The sequence below is a fragment of the Parasteatoda tepidariorum genome, chromosome 8 (assembly GCF_982258835.1).
Source record: "Parasteatoda tepidariorum strain Cologne lab strain chromosome 8, Ptep-v5.0, whole genome shotgun sequence".
NCBI lineage: Eukaryota > Metazoa > Arthropoda > Arachnida > Araneae > Theridiidae > Parasteatoda > Parasteatoda tepidariorum.
In genome coordinates this window covers 67,134,580-67,141,111 of record NC_141762.1, presented here as the reverse complement: position 1 = coordinate 67,141,111, position 6,532 = coordinate 67,134,580, and positions in this window count along the sequence as shown.

Below are 6,532 nucleotides of genomic sequence, written 5' to 3'. Positions count from 1 at the left end.
ACAAAGATTCTAAAATACATATTTAGACTATGAAAATACATATTAAGACCAATCATTAAGGAAAATTATTTATAAATATTTTTACACAGTTCAGTTTAAATGCATAGTAAACGAAAACTATAATTATCTTCGTTATATATTAATTTGTGATCCCTAATTATAATATTTAACTCCATCCTTAACAATGATTCTAAAATATGTACTAAGGACAGTCGTTACGAGACATTGTTTATAAATGTTTTTAACTTAGTTTAAATGCATGATAAATTTCCTATTAATTTGCTACATATTTTTAAGGATTTTAAAATATAAATAATAGCAGTCATTACAGAACATTCTTTATAAATGTTTTTACATAGTATAGTTTAAATGCATGATAAGCGAGAAGGATCTTAAATACTACATAAATTTACGATCCCTAGTTATATGTTTTACTTCATTTTTATCAAATATTCTAAAATATATACTATATTACGGAATACTCTTTATAAAGGTTTTTACACAGCACAGTTTAAATTCATAATAAACGAGAAATATCCTCTCTTTAATATTAATTTAAGATTCCTAGTTTAATTTTTTTACTTCATTTTTAACGAAGATTCTCAGATATATACTAAAGGTAGTCATTACGCAGCACTCTTTTTCGATGTTTTTGCATAGTACAGTTTAAATACAGGGTAAACGTGAAATATATTATATCCTACATCATATATTATAGCTTCCAAAATCTATCTATATTTCAAACATAAAACTTGACACTTCACAAATAAACAAACATTGAAATTTTTTTGTAATTTTTGCTGAGTATATTTTTATAATACTTTTGATAAGGATTCTAAAAATATGAATTAATGGCGGTCATTACCGAACACTCTGCATATGTCACTTCTAAAGAAAAATAAAATAAAAGGGAAACTCTCAGCATTGATTGTTTCACTTTTTCTTTTAATTTTTTTTCTTCAAAAGTTTATCTTTTACATAGGGATTGTTTTCCATTAAGCTCTTTTAAATTTAATTTTAAGCAAGCACTTTCATTACTGTTTGAAACCCTCCTTGAAAGCTCTTCGTTCTTTAGAAAAAGAGAAAAAGTTGAAAATTTATTAAATATTTATATATTCCAAAAAAAAAGAAACGCTTAACAGAAGAAAAAAATTTTGATTGCTAATATAAAACTATAAAATAAATGGTCATTTTAATGAAAAAAAATTTCGTGGAAGTTTTTCATTATAAAATCTCAAAGAAGAAAATTTTTAATTGCATATATATACATAAATAACGTAATTAGATATTTACAAAAATCAGTTTAAAAAATTTTCGTTCATAATTTCACTAAGGAATACAAATTGTACTACTCAACTACTCAGTAAGAAGAAATAAATACGAAGTAATTTTACTTGTTATTAGAGAGATTTTTAAGCAATTCAAATTATGAACGACTTTTATCTCTCTTTTATTGAATTTCCTTAATTTTTAAAAATATCACAATAATTGCTAAGATAAGCGTATATCTAGCAACATCTAATCCCTTTCTTTCGTTCATTCTTTCTTTTTTATTTGTTTGTAACTTTTGATTGGCATCAACTGAAGAGCGAGCTTATAAAATAAAGATCTAGGGAGAAATTAAACAAAGTTCTCCTGAACTATGAATAAATAATCAATTTTAAAATAAAAAAAATTTAAAAAATTCGTGGTGAGTTAACAAATAAAAATGGCTCTTTCAACATGCAAAATTTCAACTCCGTTGCTACATTTCATCGGGCTACAAATCGAACCACAATATTTTTTTACAAAAATTTTAAGAGATAATAATTTTCGGTATATTATTGAATTTTTTTTAAAATTTTTTTTTGCTCCGTCGTACTCCTTGTACAGTTTTCTACACCTTGTTAGTATTTCAAGTTATTAAATCTTACAGTTCTTTAACAGCAAAATAAATTGTAACATAAAAAAAAAAAATAACGAAAAAAGCACTTAAAATTGCAACTACATCCGAATAAATTGTAAATTCAAAAAGACAAAAAAAAAAAGAACTTGTAATAAGTTTATAATTAAATATGGCCTATTCAGCGCGTCATATTCCAACACGTCAATAAGTTGAACAACAGTGAAAATTTTTTTTCCTGTTTAATTTAGAGAAAAAATTTAATCATATTTAAATATAGGAGAATTAATCAAAATATTTAGAATCATATAGAATCATTTAGATCATTATAATGATTCATTATAATGATTCATCATAATGATTCATTATAATGATTCATTATAATGATTCATTATAATGATCATTATAATGATTCTAATGATTCATTAGAATCATTTAGAATCATAATCATCAAGTAAAAAACACGGCAAATTTATTCGACATTCAAAATGGTGGAGTATCAAAAATGTTACTTATTGTAATAGCTAACACTCCAAGATGTTAATGCTTAATATTTTTAGATTGAAGAAAACATTTAGAATAATTTTTATCTCGTTTGATACAGTGATTTTCATTATAAGACACTTAACTATGCAATTTTCTAAAGTGAGATCATGGTGTAATTGTATTTAATATAGGCCTAGGACAAGACCTACCATCTAGGGATTGCCGAAAACGGGAAATACCGAGGAAGAGATTGACTGTCGAATTTGAGAAAGACCTCAATAATTGTGCCAATAAGAAATTGGAAAATGAAGGCAGGAGGCCAAGATAGACGGCTTTGAAGTCGAATTGAAACAATCCTAAGTTGAAAAAATAAAATTAAGATGGAGATTTTTCAATGTTTTTCATTCGTGAAGTCTCAGGTTTTACGTTATAAAAACTGAATTAACTTATAGAGTTTGGAAACTATTTAATAATGAGATCACATGAAGTGACATTGTAGAGAATTTCTGTGAATTAGCGTTAAAGTTTACACTTTCCTCCTTCCTGTTTTTTTAGCTCCATCTTCATGTCTTTTGTATGTTTGTGAAGACATAACTCATAAAGATTTTGGGGTTCTATCTATTTGATTCCTAAAAGAAGATTTGAAGGATTTTTGTGAGCAGCATTTGCTTTCTCTTACGGAAAATTTTTAATATCTCTCATAGAATATAATTTGAAAAGTTTTTGTTTCATTTTGTTTGAAAATAAATCTATATATATATTTAGACTTATGTTCATAGTATAAAATTTTAGCAACTTTAATTAGAAACAAACTGGTATCAAATTTTTTCTAGCCTTGTCAGTCTGAAAACCGATCAACAACGATTGAGATGCAGAGTGAGCTCAACTTTCGTGGAATCGTTGTTTTACCAGTATGTATCGCCTTAATCGGCGAGAATTCGGTAATTTTTGATTTATAAAAGAAGTATTCTCTAAATAGCTCTAATTGTGGTCAAAATGTTATGTCATTTTGTTAGATCTAAGGGTATTTCTGAAATTAAATAAAAGTATTTTTATTACTTTTAATGCAAAAAAAATATCCAGGTAGAGTTGTTTAAACATATAAATTTTCATTAAAAATTTGCACAGTTTCATGCAAAAATGACCCATTTTAATTTATAAAAATGTTTATTAAACAGTTTTTTTATTATTATGGTAAACTTACCTGGCTCCCACTTTTTCCCTTCATAATTTAGGTTACACTTCGCAAATTTCCTCTGTTGAACACTAACACACTCAGTGAATATGCAGTTTTTTTCATTTTCAGTTTCTTAGCCTCAAATCTAGAATACAAAATGACACCTGTTTGAAGAATAAGGTCTCATTCACCTTCAAGAATTCCTTTAAGCAAAATTAATCAGCATTTGTGCAAAATGGAGGCACAAACCAAGAAAACCTCTCGTGGTCAGCATGATGTCAATGGAGGTCTCATATGTTTTTACCAAAGTATAATTAATATCAACACGACAATTTCTGCTGGCAGGGAGGAAAATAAAACTTAGCTATCCATCTCTGTGATTTGTTCACATGTGCACTTAATCTGTCGCCGCTTCCGGTTTTTATGAAAAAACTCCGATTAGTTTTGCCAAATATGTAAGTACGTTTATCATTTCTGATTGAAGATTTAATTTTTAAGTGTACGGATACATCTTAATGATTGTTAATGAGCCTCTTCTTACCTTCAATTTAAAAATTATTATCCGTAAAAGAGAAAAATCTTTGCTAAAAGATATTACTGATATTATGTTAATTGGTGCTATTTTAATATGCACTGTATATATGCTAATATACATATCACGATACCTATTATAAAAACTGGGGAAATAAGTTTTTTACAGCAGAATGGGATAAGTACGAGAAAAAATTGCTGATTATGGCAATTTTTTACACTGCTGGCTATTAAAATTGCTACACCAAGAAGGCGACACAACACAAACGAGAAATTTGCAGGACACATAAAGCATGTTGTGGTATGCAAATGATTAGCTTATAAGCACATTCATACAAAGCATGTAACGGTGGCGACACCCACAATGTGTATGAAAGAAGAGATTTTTAACAGTAACTTTCTCATACAGAAATTGAATTTAAGCATCGTTCTTGGGTAGATTTTTTTTCGCTATGCCTCGTATAAGTAGGAGAAATACTCACCAGCAAGTGTCTAAGTTTGATCGAGGTCGAATTTTGGCTTACCGGGATTGCAGTCTATCATACCGAAGTAATGCTGCTCGCGTTAATCAAGATCCCACGACTGTTAGCAGAATATGGAATCGATGTGTTCATGACAGTCATATGGAACGCCTTGCAGGATCTTAGCTGCCCCCCCCCATCACTAACAGCCGAGAAGACAGACATGTTATCCACATGGCCTTAAGGGATCGTGCAGCTACGTCACGAACACTGAGTCAACAAATGGGGTCATTTGCAGGACAACAAGTGTCTGCACGAACAGTTTGACGACGTTTGAATCAGCACGGACTGTCAGCACGGCGACCATGGCTTCGGCTACCCCTGATGCTGCATCACAGGTAGGAGCGCCTCCAATGGTGTGATCAACAACGAACCTGGATGCAAGAATGGCATGACGTCGTCTTTTTAGACGAATTCAGGTTCTGTATACAGCATCATGATGGCCGCCTCCGTGTTGCCTACATTCGACATCATCATACTAGCCCATCATCTGGAGTAATTGTATGGAGTGCCGTCTCAATCACCTCTTGTTCGCATTGCCGGCAATTTGAACAGCAGCCTTTACATTTCTGATGTGTTAGAGCCAGTTGCTCTGCCTAATCTTCGAGGCCTCCATTACGCTACGTTTCAGTAGGACAATGCACGCACTGTCCTGACCTTCCTTGACACAGAACATGTTCGCCTGTTGCCCTGGCTAGCACGTTTTCCTGATTTCTCACCAATTGAAAACGTCTGGTCAATGGTTGCCGAACGATTGGCACGCCACCACTCGTCAGTCTCTACGGTCGATGAATTGTGGCATGATATTGAAATTGTATGGAATGCTTTATCCGTTCATGCTATCCAATCTCAGTCCGACTCGATGCCCAGAAGAATAACTGCTGCTATTGCTGCCAGGGGAGGCTACTCTGAGTACTGATTCCTCAGGATCTATGCATCCAAATATCCTGAAAATTTAATCACTTGTTTTTCCAACTATAATGTATGTGCCGATTAAATTTCATTCTATTATTTGCATTCCTTCCTGGTGAAGCAATTTTATTGGCCATTAGTGTATTATATCAGAAGTTGATCTCGAGTAATAGAATAATGTCATATTATACTGAACATAATTAATCTTTATTTTCAGATGACTAACTTCTAAAAAATAAATTTTTCCTTATTCTGAAAATATGAAACTATCAGGAAGAGCAACAAGTAACAATAAATTTTTTTAAGTAAATTAATTGTGTTCTCTTTTAATTTTGTGCAAGAATTCGTAATGTTACCGATTTATTGAGATTACTTTCAGGCCCGCAGTGAACTGATCGTTAAGACACGGTTCCCAGCCGAACACCGAAGTCAAGCATCATTAGCTGCGGTAAGTGTGCGGGTGTGTGACCACGTGGATTAGTCTGCGTAGGGACCGACAGTGTGCGGTATAGGTCCTCGTTAAACTGTTCTACAGTAAAGTGCTCGACTTCACGCTCAGGTCGGCGGGCTACCGAAGCGGGGGTGCCATCCCCTCTGCAGAAGATCAAGATTGTGATGGCATGTCTTCGGATCATCCTCAGGGATGTTCCCAGACCGTCGCCAATAACCCATTGTGCAGCTCTTGCGACGTAAGAACTACAACAACAACAACAACAATGATTGCTTTCAACCCCCAGGAAAAAAGAGCATTCAGCTAGTAACAGTAATAATAAACTAAAAAAGTTGCATAAGCACAAAATAACATTTATTTTCAGCGTGACTTTGCTTAGAAAAATAAATTAATTGATTACCTGGGTAGTGTCTGAAGCACAAACTTATGTGAAGTAGAAGCAGGAAAAAAAAATGTGCGGTGAAGTTATTTAAGAGTTATTGTTTTTCTTGTCTTTTTTAGTTATTCATTCGCAATAAGAACATAAATTCCTTTTTAATGTATCGAAGTTATTGTTTTAAGTTTTTCATTTT